The 17,898-nt window shown below is 34.1% G+C and overlaps 1 protein-coding gene and 1 non-coding gene across 3 annotated transcripts in view; one reads left to right on the plus strand and one right to left on the minus strand.

Moving 5' to 3' along the window:
• Positions 1-17,898, plus strand: part of CRPPA (CDP-L-ribitol pyrophosphorylase A) — a 307,819-nt gene that overhangs the window by 271,351 nt on the left and 18,570 nt on the right. The window lies entirely within an intron of this gene.
• Positions 1,098-1,201, minus strand: LOC123836203 (small nucleolar RNA U13). The gene has a single exon (XR_006788899.1). It is a non-coding gene; the product is annotated as a small nucleolar RNA U13 (small nucleolar RNA).

Here is a 17,898-nt window from a genome sequence, read left to right on the forward strand (position 1 = left end):
TCTTCTACCATTCATCAAAGCATGACATAATTTTAAAGAATATGTCTTTTTAAATGTTTTCATAATATGTAGACAATTTTATATAACTAGAAAATATATTAGGCTCATCAAGTTCCTTTTTTCCTTGTGTTTATGTTTTGATACTCCTGTAGGATTGCACTTATAATAAGCTCACACACCTCGTTGATGTAAGATAAAATGTGAAACACAGGTTAATACAGGTAAATGCAGATTTATGGCATAATTTGAATACCCTGTGATGATCTCTTAAAAGCTCTTGAAAGATTCTAAAACATATTTGGTTAATAGTTTTTGCACGTACTTCAAATGTATTTTTTTCTGTTTCTCAGGCTCTATAGTTTCATGTTCTCCCCCTCACCCCGAGATAGAGCACCTTTGCCAATCCTACCCTTACATAGCCAAATCCTTTTCTTGAGAAATTGTAAAGTTAAGCTGTAAATGATTTTTCTATCTGAAAGATTATTGTAGGTGGTAAGTAGACAGCAGACATTCTCTAGAAATGATGATCTTGTTTTCACATAAATATGTTCAGTTAGAGAAATATGCCAGAGATATATGAAGAGTTGATATAGTTTATGTTCTATTAACCTTGCTTATTTTTACAGCATGTTGGTTTTATTGTCTTAATATTTACGTTATCTATTTTTGGTCACTTCAAAAATGAATAAAGCTTATGCTGTAAAATACTTTCCCTAAATGGTATTTTCCTGAAGTTTTAATAAAGCATTACTAGTTTAATCATCACTGAGTGCTCATATTGTGTGCAAAATTATAATTGCAAGCATGCACTATACGATTCATCGTGGGTTGTTTGTATACTGCAAACAGTATGGTAATGAAAAAGCAAAGGTCATAGCTATCTCTAAATCTGGCTCAGAATTATTCATTAAGTTAATTCTCATTATTTTTGTGTACAAAATGCTTATAAAAAAATAGAACCATCAAAGCAGTGGATATTCCAATGAAAAATTGAAGTATAGTGTCAATGGAAGTTGAAGGGAAAATTCAACTTCTCTTTGGAATGTAATAATTGAAAATTAAATTTAAATAATATAGTGTTTGGTTTTTTACCCCCACATCAGATGGGTAATATGCCAAGGTCATAACAAGGTTTGAGGTAGACACGTATCACACGATGGTGTGAACACCCAATCATCACGCTTATGAACTACGAAAGGATCTAGTGTTCTTAATCGTATGCTAATAAAGGGAGATTTTGTGTAGATGTCTCTAAACTTCAGTCCTCCTTTGGGAATTTCAGTATTGTTATTAAAAAAATATAAAGTTAACACATGAACCCATACATTTCATAAAACAATTTTAATAATACAGAAGTATAATAAAGAGCAAAAGTCCCTTTTCGTCCACCCATTCCCCTCTCTTCCCATGCTTAGTCACATCAAAAAGATTAAAGTATAGATCACTAGAGTTGAATATCTAAGTTCTCCTTTCTGAAGTAGTGTCTTAATGTTTTCTGTAATATAATGCTTCTGTAATCTTGTTTTCTGTAATCTCGTGCTTCAAGAAATTATCTTACAGGTTTCACATGACCCAAATGATAGATCTCAGAGCTCTCAGATATAGGGAATACTTTTAAAGCTCTTAATCTAGACACAAGTCTTAAAATAAGATGTATACATACATATATGAAGATATAGGTAATGTGTAGATATATCATATATGATATATACATGTGTGTATATATGTGTGTGTAGCAAATATGTGGAAAATCACTTCACAGATATTTCACGGAAGAAAGTAGGTATCCATTGTTTATTGGGCTGCAATGAGTGGAGGGTAGTGGAAGGATAAATCTGATACGTCAGAGATACACGTGTGTGTGTGTGTGTATGTATATGTGTGTATATATGTATGTTTGTAGAATATAAACTATAATACTATATGTTTTGGCTCTTTATATTATATGCAATGTTAATAAAATGTTATTTATAATATGTTAAATATATAATATATGTTATTTATAATATATAATGTATGTTATTTATAATATATAAATATATATGTTATTATATATATAAAATCTTCCCATTACCCTCCTCTCATTCTACTCCAATAAACAATGGATACCTAATTTGTTCCATGAAATCTTCTCCATGTAATGCTGATGTTTCATGCATTTGATGCAATGGAGACACCATGGGAAAAAAAAATATTTGCCTCCAACACTATGAGTTCCTTAAGAATAAAGACCATTTGTTGCTTATCAATTGTTAGCATTAATTTGTAACTCTTTCAAGTTCCACATATTTGAAGTCAGTCTAATTGGTAATTGGGTACTTCTTGAATTTCAAAAAGGGTGGAGCTTAGAATCAGAGAAAAAAAAATATTTTTGAAATTCAGATGGACCTGGGTTTAATACATAGGACACTCTGTTATTTGCTTTGTAAACTTGGATGAGATAGTTAATTTTTTTAAGTTTATTTTCCTCATCTGTAGAGATAAAAGAAAATTCATATCATATGGCTATTAAGTGTATTAAATGAGTTAATTTAAAACACTTGGTAAAAGGCGTGTAAGAAACCTTAGTTCAGATCTATATTTAAATATCTTGATATGATTCCTGTGCTTTAATATCAATTACCAATTTATAGTAAAATATTTAATACTTAAATTTTATACATATATGGTCAAGGTGAACTAAGAATTTCATTTGCCATTTAATCTACGCTTCCAGTAATTGACCTCAAGTATCACACACTTTTTATCTAAGAAGGTAAAATTGAAAAGCCATTGAGAAGTAGGCTCAAAAGTGTGAGAATTTGGGACACAAAAAAGGAGCCAACTGAAAGAAAGAAAGAAAGAAATGTGCTTCTCAACTTTTGTTTCTGGAAGGAAGATAGGAATACTTGCATCTGCCAAGGACATGGAAGGGAAAACGGTACATAAATACATTATAAAGGGCACTGTAAGAGTTTTCATGCTTCAGAGATAAACAGATAATCATTACCATATACAAGTTAAAAATAGTATGGAAATAGTTTTTCATGGAAGATTAACAAGTGAAGCCAGAAATGTTTGTGGTTGCTCGTATGGAAATTGCTTTGTTAGATGAATGTACTGACTGGGCAAGAAGTAGTCAGTAATTTGTGTGAGCTGTTACCCTCAGAGTTCAAAATCCTGTACAGAGTGGCCTTGATTTCAGATAAAGTTCATATATTGGTAGAATTATTTCTCTTTTGGCTTTTGAATCATTTATGAACAGGATTTTTTTTTTTTTAGTAGAAAAAATAACCTTCCCTCTAGCCTTGTTTATTATCAGAGTGTAATGTTCCTATGCGCTTGGTTAAGTGTTCATAATAAGCTTGTAGATCCCAAAAGGAGCTGAATTATTTCTGGTGGTCTTTGAATGTGTAATTGCTGCCAGGTGAGGAAGCAAAATTCCAAATCAGTTTAAGGAACTTTCACAAATAACACTTAACAGAGTTATAAGGCATAAAGCTCAATATATAGTTTACATAATAGAGTCTTACCTAACCACAGCAGAGTCAAAGAACAGTCAAAGAGAGGTCTTCACAGAGGGATATATTAACCTTTTGCTTGACACCGCACTTCTTTAGATTTATTAAAACCTTCTGGCTGTGCATTTGAAATCATGCCTGTTTAAAACATCCTTGTATGAATTTTCTATTTTGCTGTGAGCATTTCCAGGAGCATCTAACAATAGTGATAAAAAAGGTGACCATCAAAAGGCAGAAAATCCTCCACCTTTGCTTAAGTACATTGGAATAAAGTAGTTTTGCGATCTTGGCCGGGACACTTAGTGTTATTTCTTTACTTTTCAAATAGTGTGTTCAGCTTTTAGGGAAATAAAATTTTAAAAAATTCAGACTCCAAGATGGGTATATTAGTAAGTAATCATACTACAAAATTGTTGTTACTTTTCAGAAAAGTTGAATATAGTATTCATTTAAATATGGACCTTCTCATGATACCTTTGCTTTGTGGTTAGATTTAATTTTGTGCAACTTTTAAGGATCACTTCTAATATTTTGACAAAGGGTAAATTTATATGTGTTGTGGCTAAAATTCAATCATAACTTACAAAAGCAGGTTGAGAAATGTCAGGATTGCCCATATTCTTCCCATATACATTTCTGTATCATTTACTCCTATGTTCATTTTTACATATCTGTTAAAACTTTAGAAAGTGTTCTGGAAGATATTATTATGTACAGACAGGTTTCATATGAAGAAATCATCCACTCATTGTCTCTTTGTCCATACCTCCCTCACCTCATTAAAACATGTGCTTTCTTGTCTACTTTGCCTTTTTTGAGTGGTATTTTCCCATTATATAGAGTAGAAACTGAAATCATTGAGGGAATTCTGAATATGCTATCTTTGCCATGTATGGAAGACCTGTACAGATCGTGTGCTCATCATTTTAGTAAAGGTCTCCCTTTATATCTTTATATCTACAGATACTTTATATCTACAAATAATTACTCTCCCCACCTTTATTTTTTTTTATTTTTTATTTTTTTTAAAGATTTTTATTTATTTGACAGAGAGAGACACAGCGAGAGAGGGAACACAAGCAGGGGGAGTGGGAGAGGGAGAAGCAGGCTTCCCGCTGAGCAGGGAGCCCGATGCGGGCCTCGATCCCAGGACCCTGAGATCATGACCTGAGCCGAAGGCAGACACTTAACGACTGAGCCACCCAGGCGCCCCTCTCCCCACCTTTAGTACAGTGGTTCTCAACTAGAGGCAAATTTGCCCCCAGGAGACATGTAGCAGTAATATCTGGAGACATTTTCAGTTGCCATGACTGTGAGGGTGTGGTACTATGGACATGTAGTGAGTAGAGGCTATGGATGAGGGTAAAGGTGCAGGAAGCTCAGGACAGCCTCCAGTGAGCCTTACTCAGCCCAGAGGGACAACCATGCTAAGGTTGAAAACTCCTGCTCTCACTTCTCTTTGATCATTTCTCCTCTGAATGATTCTTTTTAAAGTACTACTTTTCTGCATACTTTGCTGCCTAAATCACCTGATGAGGCATCTTGAAGGGGTATGATCTTGAGTATATGTCTAAATTCTGTACCCTGGTTTCAAACTTGGTCAAGTCATACATTCCAACCCTGCTGCCTTGGGGTCTTCTGTGGCCTTTGTAAGTTAGGGTGTCATCTTCACAGTCGTCATACTCTGGCATGTATTTTGGGCCTCCATATCTTCACAGCATCTCCCCCACCCCACTCCTATTCAGTGGTGCCAGAGAATTCTATTCCGTGTATCTGAACTTCCAGCTCAGTCCTGGAAGGTATAGTTGACCATTGTAAGAAATCATTCCAATGAGTTTATGCCATTATCTGTATACTACCATTTATTTTCTCCTTTCTGTGATTATATTTGTTTTAAAAAAATCCTTTCTATCAATGAAACCCATTTTGCAATAATAATATGAAGTGGATTCCCTTTTGAAATCAGAAGTCTTACATACTCGAGGAGCGGAATGAAAAGCTTCAGCCTCCTTGACTTCCTGCTAGATTCCTGAGCAGCCTTTGAGGCATTATCAGAGAATATTAAGATGTTAGCCCTTGTATTATTCTTTAACTTTTTGGTATATATTTCACCATAAAAATCTTTAGAGATTATAATTTTTTTTTTTATGGCAGGACCTACTTGTTAACACATTGCTATGTATCTCATGCTTCCCTATATAGCACTATGTATTTGTGAACAGAATAATGTGGCCAAGTCATCAAAAGTAGTACCAGAAACAAAGTAAACAGAAGGCAGAATCTTATCCAGGGAAGATTTGTAGATTATAAGGGCTGAATAGATAAATATAGTCATCTTTTTTGCTGAAAATTTACTAAAAATAAACTAAAAAAAAAAAAAACTAAAAACAGGATATATATTCCATTCTGAAAATAGGGAACCTACTCATCCTTGAATCCCAAACTTCTAGGAATATCTTCCAGATGTTATTCAGTTTGGACCTAATTTTTAAAAAAGTTACAGAGATTCATTACTTATGTCTCATAAATAGAAGAGTTCCTTGGCAGTATACAAAGGAAGAAAGTTTGTTCAAGGGAGTTTCCCAAATTATTGCACTTTGGCAAAATGAGGCTGGGTCAGTGTTAGGAAGTTCATGCTTGCCCTTTGGAAATCCATTCTCCAATTTAGGAATGGGCAATGTAAGACAGAAGGATGGATTTGTGGTCATGGAGCTTTTTAGTTTTTTGGTGTTTTTTATTATTGGTTTGTTTAATTCTGTTATAAGGATTAAATAAAACAGGCAAGACAGATTCTGCTAGGTGCCCATCTCCTCACTTCAGAAACCCAATTTTATTTGACTCAGCAGCAGCATTTCTTAGCCATGCAGCTTGGGATGGTCTCTGTGATGTAACTGGAAGCTTTTCTAGAGTCTTTATTTAATGGGACCCCTTTCTCTCTTGCTTCCTCCTATCTGGAAATACCCAGTATGCACCATTAAAGGAACATAAGTAACGCTGATTCCAAAAAAGAATATCATCTCTTTCCAGTAACCAAGATATCATAGCATATCTATTAGTTTTAACATCATAGTGACCTCACTATTATAAGTTTTGCTTGCACACAACTCCTATCAGGAGTTTGATCAGGACAACTGATTTTCTGGAGGATACGATAGGCATGCAATAGGTATAGTCTGAGATGACCTTAGGAGAATGTGGGAAAAAAATTTTAAGTTCAGTAGTTATTAATCTGATTGTGTGCATTCCCATTCTTGTCTCGGGTCCTATGTGAAGTTAGGTCATTACTCTGGAAAGAATTGGTCCTGTGACTTAGAATGGCAATCTGTCAGAAATGGTGGAATGCTGAAAGAGAAATGTCCTTTCTGGTGAGGAGGAATGGGAGAGAAGGGGAGGGAGATGAAATGTAAATGTAGAATAGGAAAAGAGACAAAGCTACATCCTGAAAGAACTGCAGAAATTTATCAACAAACAGTGCCAGAAACCGAAATTACATTCCTTACACATTTTCTTTTCATTCAAAATATGTGCTTCCCTGCACAAATATGTACTGGAACCTACTCTGGTATCCACATCGTGAGAGAAACTTGGGATGCAATGCTGAGCCTGGGCAGACAAGATAACCTGGTATCTGGTATCAGCCTAGAGCTTCAGGCCAGGAGAGAATCGCATTAACAAATATAAAACTGGAACCGAGACAAGAGCTAAAAAGAAGAGATACCATGAGAGCCATGATGGATGGATTTGACCTAAGCATGCATGTCAAGAAAGACTTTTTTGAGCAAGAGGAAAGAAAATAAAAAGCAACTTTGTCACCCAAGATGAGATCTGGGTGAATGGAAGAGAGCATTCCAGAGAAAGGATAAGAATACCTATGACTGAAGAGAACTTAAATTCAAAAGGCTTAAAAAAAGGTTGAGATTAGAGTGTAGAGATAAAGGAGGAACATAATTATAGAGAAGTACAATGTGTGATTGGCAAGATGGATCGAGTCATTTTTTTCCTAAAAAATAATGTATTTGGCAGTACTGATTAAAATTAGATGGATTGCTAAAACTTGGAATCTTTTTGTTTTATGCTTTTGCTCTCATGGCTTAGCTACAATAATTAAAGCAATATATACCAGTGTTTCTTATTTAAAACTGTAAGACTGAAAATAATTTATATATTATACATTTAGTCATGAAGTAAAACTAATTATTTTCTGATGTCTGTGGGTTGCTCATTACTCTTCGCCTTTCTTCTCTTCTATTCATCTTATCCCTAATCATAATAACTTTATTTGTATGACTATCATAGTGTTTTATAAATGCAACATATTTGACATGTTCTTAATTCTATCCATTAGAGAATCCAACTAAGGTGGTATGTTATATGGGTCTAATTTGTCCTGCCTTATGACTTGGAAATGGTGAAGATTCTTCTTTTTCTTCACTGCCATGTCTTATGTCCTAGCCAGAATCTAGCTTTCTTGCCAACTTATTCCTTCGGTTTTGTTATTTGTCATCTGGTTTCTCTTCTGTATATTAGAAGCCCCTTTTCCCTGATTTACCACTTATCTGAAAGTCACAGATTAGCTCTAACCCAGATTAGCAAACTTCTCATTTAAACACAACTTTCATTCCCCTATCCATAGGTTTGATTACCTAAAATTCTCTCTATCACTTTGGGAAAAGAAGAGAATATGGCTTTCTTGGTCACTGGTATTGTTTGGGGGAGGTTGAGATGAATTTTAGCAAACTTGTAAGAATATGTCTCTGTTCTTTTTCCACATAACACCTGAGAGCAGAAAAAATGATTTCCTTTGTAGCTGTCATCACAGGGTTATGGCAACATCAAAAATTGCATATTTATTACTCCTTTAACTGAAATCTTGACCAAAATTAATGTTTTTTTTTTCAGTCTAAAAAATGAATCTGTTAACCATAAAACTGCATGAGTCAAATTTAACATTAGTTTTGTGTGTGTGTGTGTGTATGAGAGAGAGAGAGAGAGAGAGACACTCTTTTGGAACATCCTACAAATGTAGAGTCAGATTACTTGTTCTGAGTTGGAATTATCAGTATTTATTGTTGAAAATTCTATTTTAATTTGGAAAAGTCAATACTTTACCTGACATTTTTCAAGACTTAATTATGACCATTTTATGGGGTTTTATTTGTTTTGCTTTGTTTTTGCTAATGTGATAATTATCTTTTTTATTATATTTCATAATTGGTTATTGCCACTGCTTTGAGATCTAGCAAGTTTTGTGAATGGGGTCTTTGAAAATATTAAATTTTATAATTGGTTATTGCTATTATATAGAAAAGTGCACATTATTGTGTGTATTGATTTTATACCTAAGCACTTACTGAACTCTGTTCACAGTTCACAGTTCTTTTATATTTTCAAATGATTACTTTTTATGTTTAAAAGGGAGGATACATTGTATCTTATTTTCTAATATTTAACCCTTATATTTATTGTTCTTGTTACATTAGCTAAGAAATCTAGTACACTGAGACATGTTAGGAGTGATGTCAGTTATCCTTGTGCTTTATTTAAGGTAATTCTTAAAATAATGAAAGAGATTCCTCCCCACTTTTTCTTTACTTCTTTTAGATGTTGAATAGTACAAATAATGTAATTAAAAGTTCACATTGTAGGGGCACCTGGGTGGCTCAGTCAGTTGAGTGTCCAACTCTTGATTTCGGCTCAGGTCATGATTCAGGGTCATGGGATCGAGCCCCGGCTAGGGCTCCAAGCTCGGTGGGAATCTTCTTGAGATTCTCTCCCTTTCCTTCTTCTCTCTGCTCCTCCTCCTGCTTGTTCACACACAAGCACACTCTCTCTCTCTCTAAAATAAATAAATCTTAAAAAAAAAAAGTTCCTATTGTGTTTTTTCCTTAATTTCATAATGTGTTAAATTACAGCTTTTTGTATGTTGAAATTAAACTAGAAATCTTAGTATAAACTTTTCTTTTTCATAATGTATTGTGGTGAGAGAATTGTATGCATATTATCACAACTTTGGGTTAACACAATGTGTTCACATTGTTATTACTGTATAAATGTCACTTATTTCTAATAGCTTGTTTCCTTTATAGAGGATCCTTTTTCCTTCTGACGTTTCCTGGCAACTTAAGACATTGTCATTTCACTAGATAAGTGCTCACATGATCTCCTGTAGGCTGTGGGTAAACATCTTTATTGCCAGTTCTTTAATGCAGGTGGGGAGTGAAGGATCTGCCACCCTGTTGACTCCTTAGAATATGGTGCAAGAATACTTACCTTTTTAACACTGGGCCAGGATCTTTTTCTCCTCCTTGAATTTGTTCACTCTCAGCTGGAATCAACCCAGAACTGTCTTCTGCAGAGGCCTACCTTGTACATGTTTTGGTCTGTGGTTTTTGTTTCCAGTCTAATCCCATCTCTTTCTTTTTCTCAGAAATTCTCCCAAATTTCTAGTCAGATCATAGCATTACCCATTATTTCCCAGTATTTCATATGTATATTTGTGTGTGCATATGTGAGCTTCCAAGTGCATTTAATACCACCATCACCACCAGTACACATTTCTTAGGGATTTAAAACGAGGAAGACGTGTCCTCAGGCTACCACCTTGATCAAGCTTCTCAATGATTTATTATAAGAAACCTTTACAAAAATAGTTTTGTTCTTCTGATATATTCTTAAATTATAATCCATTAGATAGTCTACTTCATAAAATTAAAAAGTAATTGATTTCTTCCTAAAGAAGAAGAAGTGTTAGAATTTATAACACTTACTTTGAGGGGGGTCCCCAAAGAGTCCACCATTATAATTCTTATTAGTTATAATAAGTAAGTGTAATTATAAGTAATTACTTGCAATGAATAATAAATGACTCTCATTACTTATAATCCCATCATTGAAAGGTCATCCTGTCTTGGCTGCTATCTTTCTTATATTATCTTCAAATTTGTGGTGATTACTCTCTAGTTGATTCATTTAGTTTATTCTTAATGAACTCAGAAATGATTCTATTGGGTTGCGTGAAAGAAATGAGCTATTTTTAGATGTAGATGGCTCCAGAGTAATAGAGGAAGATATGCTTGTCTGTTTTACAACTGGAAGCAAGAAATGGAATAGTTACTATATGTAATGTAACAAAACTGTTTTATGTTTATTCAGAGTTCTAAAAGATCAAATTTTAGTTATGGTTTCAAAAAAAGAAATAACTTTTTTGTTACTTTCTCTATCTACCCCTCAGTGAAGTAAGAGATTATATTTTACATGCCATGTGATGTATTCAGTTTTTGAGTGACACTTGAGAAGAGGAGATGAACAGTTTAATATCAAGATGAGTGTTAAGTCAAATTCAGTTTAAATTTTTTATTTTGCTTATATTAATATATTTTGTCAATTTTTGGGTACTGGAGAAAACCTTTATGTATTTGTCCCTCATTGTCAAGCTATTTTATAAAATGATGAGAATTATATGTAAAGCAGTTAAAACCCCACAAATTCAGTATCCCTTTTAAATCCCGAATCCATGGATTTCTGTATAGTTTAATATGGCACAGTGACTTCTTCCCCTACCTCTCAAGTACCATACATCTTGGTATACAGTGCATATTTTAGAGTTCATTATCACCATTGCATGATATTTATTGGGTGGCCTAGTGAGCTGGGTGAGCTTCTGCTATGAGCTATAAAAATATTATTTTTGAAAAATATCTTTGGCTTCTTGTGATTGTTAGGCAAGTGGATATTGCTGGACAGAGCTCTGAGTTACTGGGGCTTTTGAATTCTGTTTTTTGACAAACAAGATACGTCTTCACGAATTTAACATAGTTTGCCTTTGGACTTACCTAAAATTTGAGTCCCTTGTGGCTTATCTATATTCACTGTCCCTTTTCTATAACTTAATTTGATCTTTTGCTGTTTTATACTCTCTGGGAATTAGCAATGTATTAGACTGCAGGACATGACAACTATTTCTTTTGTCTTGAAGGGGAGAAGAATAAGAATCAAGAATCCTACTGTCATTTCTTAAGGTGTTTAAATGTCAAGCATATTAAAATATAGCGTGTATCAATTATATTTACATTCTTCTTATAACTTCTTTTTTTTTTTTGGATTCATAAGCCTGTTGTAAGTAAACTAATGTTATGAGATATTGCACTCTGTTGTATTCTCTTAAAATCTTATGGCTAAAATGCTCCTGGTTGAAAACAAGGAATGTTTTAGTGTTCAGTTAAATCTATTTTGTTTCCCTCTTAAAACATTCACTTTTTTCCTTCAATTCACCACATAATTAGTTGAAGGCAGAAAGTTAACATGCATAGAGAGATGTACAAGAAATGGTTGCCTCAGAATGAAAATGATTATTATAAATTAGGCTGTTACTATAGTATTTATTATCAAGAATATGAAAAACAAGCCCAAAGGCTTCTTCCATAATAATTAGACAAAATTCCCCTACCCTTTTTTTCCTAAACTTCACAAGACTTATTTTAAAAAATGAGTGATGTGTAGAAGAATGTCATTGTAAGCTACAGTTTTCATAGAGAAGCTGTGTGAGTGTATGTTTTTGTTTTTGTTCTGCAATGCTGAGAGCTTACTTCCAAGTAAAGTGCTCAAATCTAAAACAAAACAAATCTGAACAGGCTAGATTTCCTCATGAGAGCTTTTCTTTCATTTTTTAAGTCAGGAAATATTTCAGCCTATGAGAAGACTGTATTTTTATAGGAATATGTATATAATTAGAACTTTCTATCATTGAATTTGACATTTACTTTTAAATGCCTTTTAATATATTCCTATAAAGATTATCAATCATTTTTGCTTTCATGATTTAGTGCTCACTGTTCAGTAGTGTCTCTCACCCCTTTTGTTGGACATGTGTATAATCCAGACAGACATTTTCTTTCTTGTAATTATTACTCCTCTTTGCCGGTATTTTAATTATTTATAGCCGCAAGCATTTATTTGTCTTTTTAAAGCCTTCCAATCCCAATCAGAATGAATAAACAATTAAAAGGAAGAAAGGTTTTGTAGCTCTTCTTTTCCTTTTGATTGTGTGTGTTCTATATAACACTTAAATTATTCTTTATGAAATTAGTATATCCAGGAAACTGGAGAATTATGCTTTAGGCTGAGTGAATGGAAAACATGTTAGTGTTTCCTTTGTAAGGTTTCCAGAGTGTCACAGGAGATTTCTAATGTGCTGCTTATTTGTTCTCCACGCTGGAACAATAATTAAAATGTTGTTTAGCCTTCCCTATGTCCTACACCTCACTGAAAACATGTCGGCAGAGAAAGCAAATATTCATCATGGCTCAATATAAAACAGATCCCGCCAGGGATCATGCCAAACCCAACCAACCATGACAGTCAAATCAATGTATGTTTTGTTTTAATTTTTTATTTTTGCCTTTGCTTTAACAACATGACTCTGGTATTTGCTGTTCCCTATGCCTTACCACTTTATGGCATGACAGTTCCTGAAATTGACAAGGCTTCCTGCCTATCTTTGCAGTGTATATGTGTGATACTATAAACTATAAGAGAAAATGACGTTTTGACTCCATAAATATTTGCTTTATGTTTTTACATCTGTTTTACAGAACTCCTTTTAATGCCTTTTAATATATTCCTATAAAGATTATCATCTTTTTTACAGAACTCCTTTCTGTTTTACAGAACTCCTTTCATCAATACTCACTGAAAAGTGCTTGCTTCTACCTTTTGTCTGGGTGTTACAAATTCCAGAGTCAGAGTCCCAATTTGCAAGTTAGGGTTTTTATTATTATTAAGCAAAGAGATGTGATTCTCTCATCAGTTTGTAGTCACATCATAAAACATGAATTACCCTAGTGATTTTATTTTCTTTTTTGCAGTTGTGGAAGCAGGATATGCATACCATGGAGGTGTGAATGTGTGTTAGACCACACACCCAACTTATTGCTGTTGAGTCATTTAAAAATCTCAAGAGGGATTATATTTTTAAATTTGGTATTAAATTAGGCCCTCCAAAAATAATGGATCTAAACTTGAAATAGTCATTTAGGAGCAAGCTTTCTTGGATAATAATGTCCCTAATTTTAAATGCTTAGACTCTATAGATTCTGATTCTGGTTTCAAATCAGGGTTTCTCAGTTATTATCTGTGTGATGGTAGACATGTTATTCAACCTTTGTTGGTGTAAGTTTTCTAAATAAGTTTGTTCAATACGTCTTTGTTCATCCCTGGAATACACACAAGTGTAACTTCAGAAATGCCAACCCATACCTCTGGGAATACAAATTTACTAATTAGAGTGCAATAGTCATATACAGTTCTTTGTCTTAATGTATAGAACGAAATACTATTTTCCAAAATTACTTAGGTTAATTATTTTCTTTGCCATCCTCTTCAGGTTGGTTATCTTGTTAATAATCCACTTTGGATGTCTCCCCTCTGACTTGGTTGATTCTAATTGGTTTTTTGTTTGTTTGTTTGTTTTTTGTTTTTTTTTTTTGAGTATGTGAAACATTAGTATGGTTCTGAATGTCAAACTGTGCAAAAATTCTATTCAATTTGGAGTGTTATCTTACAGTCTTCTTAACATTTCTTGGATGGAAGGTGGTTCATTGATTGAGGTGGTTAAATCCTTATTGTGGGTAATAACTCTGGATGCAGTAAATTCTCTCCGGTTTGTCTGTTGTGGATTTGGCTAGTTTATAGGGGACCTAATTCAGTGCCACCCTCGCCTGTCAATATAGCAAAATCCACTTTCTTTTAGTGAATTTCTTTTATTTAATGGTGGAAGGAGGAATTTTGTGTCCTTTAACTTTTTCATTCTCTTTGGTATTTCAGGAACCTGTGTTTTTCCCTTTTGCTTCTTTCCCCTTCAACACTCAGTTGACAGAGATGTGTTTATGTGTTTTTCACCACCAGGAGAAGGCTGCCACTTGAAATCAAGCATAATTTTAAGTCCCTTAAAATTGGTCATGCTGGTCAGATGTGCACTCTTTCTAGCTATTTTCACACTTAAGGCAGGCTTACTCTTTTTGGTGATAGTTTTAGGTCAGCTTTACACTCATCAGTAGCTCCACTCTTCCTTCTTTCTAAGTTTTTCCAGACTGCCTTTCGTCACAAGGCTAATGACAAGGCACAGAAGTATGAGAAATTGCTCATTTAAATTTGGTGATTTTCTCTTTTTCTCTTTTAACTTAAAATTATTTTGAAATTCAGAAGTTCTGTCTTCAAATTACACTGAGATTGTTGTGATTGTGTATGTGTGTGTGTTTCTGTATATGTGTAGCTTTATTTGATGTTCTCATTTTTCAGTTTTGTTTTTCTTATCAGTGTCTCTCTCTCTCTTTTTTTTTAAAATATTGTGAGAGCTGCCTTTGGTTTTAGTTGCCTGGAAGCCCTAACTGTTTCTTACTCTATTTTCTCTCAACTGACAAATAAGTTTCACATCCTATTGTTAGACATTTGTAGGCCTTCTGAAATTTACTTTGCATATGTAAGTGAAAATCTAAACTTAGTATTTTAATTGCTCCCCAACAATTTCATTGATCTTAGAACATTTTAATAACTCACCTTCCAGATTTTATGCTACTGTTCTTAACCAGTATTTTTATTTATACTGTCTATTTAAATGTTATTGATTTTCTGGAGACACTGCTTTCAGATTTATTTACTTATTTTGAAGCTCTTTCATTTTCCAAAGCTATCTGCCCTATGAGACCTTCCTTTTGAAATTACTTTTCTTCCACTTGAGATACATTCTTTACTGTCTGAGTATTTTTAGGAATAAGCTTATGTTTTGTTTAACTGAGGGAGTTCATATTTTATCTTCATTCTTGATACATAGTGTTTTGTGGTGGGAAGTAAAAAGTATTCTAGGTGAACAGTGTTTGTTTGTTTGTCGGAGGGAGTCAATGTTTGCTTTTTGTCTTTAGCACTTTGCAAATACTTCATTGTGTTCTTACTTCCACTGTTACTGTGGTAAGTCTAATTGTTAGTCCTCTATTGGTCTGTTCTGTCTAGCTGCTTTAAGAGGGTCTTTTTATATTTAGGTTTCACACTTCACTTGTTTACTTGTTGAATTTCCTTTTCATCAACCTTGGAATTTACTGGGTTTCCTTTATGAATGAGTTCGTGTATTCCATAACTTCTGGTAATTTTTTAGCAATAATTCTTATTTTTATTTTTCCCCATTGTCTCTATTCTCCCTTTCTGGAGTTCTGATTAAATATATATTGGACATTCTTTTTTTTTTTTTTTTTAAGATTTTATTTATTTGACAGAGAGAGACACAGCGAGAGAGGGAACACAAGCAGGGGGAGTGGGAGAGGGAGAAGCAGGCTGCCCGCTGAGCAGGGAGCCCGATGCGGGGCTCGATCCCAGGACCCTGGGATCATGACCTGAGCCGAAGGCAGACACTCAACGACTGAGCCACCCAGGTGCCCCTATATTGGACATTCTTAACATATCTGCCAAATTCCATAACCTCCTTTTACATTTCCTATTTTTTGTCATCTCTGATATGAATTCTGAGTCATTTCTTCAACTCTGCCTTCAGTTTCAATAATAGTCTTTTCAGTTACGTCTCATCTGTTTTCTAACCCATGCTTTGAGATTTTTTGTTTGTTTAAATTCAGTAATATTTTTCACTTTTAAAAGTTCTATTTCTTATATTTCAAGTCTACATTTTTGAGAATGAAGTTTTGCTTCTTCATTTTTGTGTTTCCATCTTTATTTATTTGGATTTTTTTACGTAGTTTTAAAAATATTTTGTGCTTGAAAATTTTAATGCTGGTTTTATTTTCATAAGTTGGTCTTTTGTTTCCTTCATAACTTGTTATTATGAATATGTTTTTGTGTTTGTCTGACTTAACTGACTACATATTCCATAAAGATTGAGATATAGGTGTCTGTTCGGGCGTCTGGGTGGCTCAGTTGGTTAAGCAACTGCCTTCGGCTCAGGTCATGATCCTGGAGTCTCTGGATTGAGTCCCACATTGAGCTCCTTGCTCAGCAGGGAGTCTGCTTCTCCCTCTGACCCTCCCCACTCTCATGCTCTCTGTCTCCCATTCTCTCAGATAAATAAATAAAATCTTAAAAAAAAAAATAGGTGTCCACATCTTAATATATAGCTTACTGTCTGGTATCGGATAAATTCCTTAAATAGTTGTTGAAAGGAGTCCCTATTCTCGTTTCATCATTGGAGAAGTTAAGTTTTGTTTTTTTTTTAAAGATTTTATTTATTTGACAGAGAGAGACACAGCAAGAGAGGGAACACAAGCAGGGGGCGTGGGAGAGGGAGAAGCAGGCTTCCCGCGGAGCAGGGAGCCCGATGTGGGGCTCCATCCCAGGACCCTGGGATCATGACCTGAGCCGAAGGCAGCCGCTTAAAGACTGAGCCACCCAGGCGCCCCAGAAGTTAAGTTTTTTAAATACACTTTTTTTTTTTTTTTGGAGAAAGTCTCCACTGATTGGTGGTTTTTAGAGCTCTTGCATATCACAAATGTCTTTTTTATTTATTATTATTCTAACAGTCAGAATTCTAAGGTAACAGTCTTTTCCTTAAATGCCATTTTCTTGTGGTACTTAGCATTTCACAAAAGGCCTTTCTTGCCTTTTGAAAATAATCTGTATTGTCTGCTGAAGGCTATTGAATTTTTATATTTAAATTTTAAGGTAACATGTGACTATGGCTTCTTTGGGGATTGTCACTAATTTAGCCAGGCACTAAATGATACCTCTGTCTGCAATTTCTGACATTAAATTCAATTAAGGGAATTTTCTTTTCTGTATCATTATGACTTCTGCAATATCTATTGTGCTTTCTCCCCAGATTTCCTTTATATAATTAAATTTTTAAATTAATTCCTTGACTTTTCATGACCTATTTTCAGTCCTTTATTCTTCTGAGTTATAAACATTTTCAAGTTTGACTTCCATTAATTGAATTCAGCTTTATATAGAAAAAGTAGGTTGTCTACCACCTCCACTGAGATTTCTAATACAAAAATACATTTATTTAATACCTACATGAAATCTCTTATGACATAAAACTATTCCTACTTTATTCCCACTCCTAAGACTGAAGCATCTTCTTAAATCTTACTGTTGTCTTCACTTAATAGTGTCATTTCAGAAAGAGATTTAAGTCTGGTGATTCCAGAAAGTTCTTTCCACCTAGAATATTATTTTGCATATATGATTTTTTTCTTTCTTCCCACTGGAAGAAGTGTGATAGGCAAACTTCTACCATCTGTGACCTTCTCCATGAGAAGGAGCTTCTCCTCTGATGCTGGGAGGGAGCTTTGCCAGGCTAGATTTTTGGTAGTTAATACTGATCAAAATTAGCACCAGTTTGGTCAGGATAGAACTCTCTTTATAAGTTGTGATTTAAAGCTCCCATCTTGGAAGGAGATAG

Source organism: Mirounga angustirostris, unplaced genomic scaffold, assembly GCF_029215605.1.
Source record: "Mirounga angustirostris isolate CCGP_5_RB_7025 unplaced genomic scaffold, mMirAng1.0.hap1 SCAF_12, whole genome shotgun sequence".
Classification (NCBI taxonomy): Eukaryota; Metazoa; Chordata; class Mammalia; order Carnivora; family Phocidae; genus Mirounga; species Mirounga angustirostris.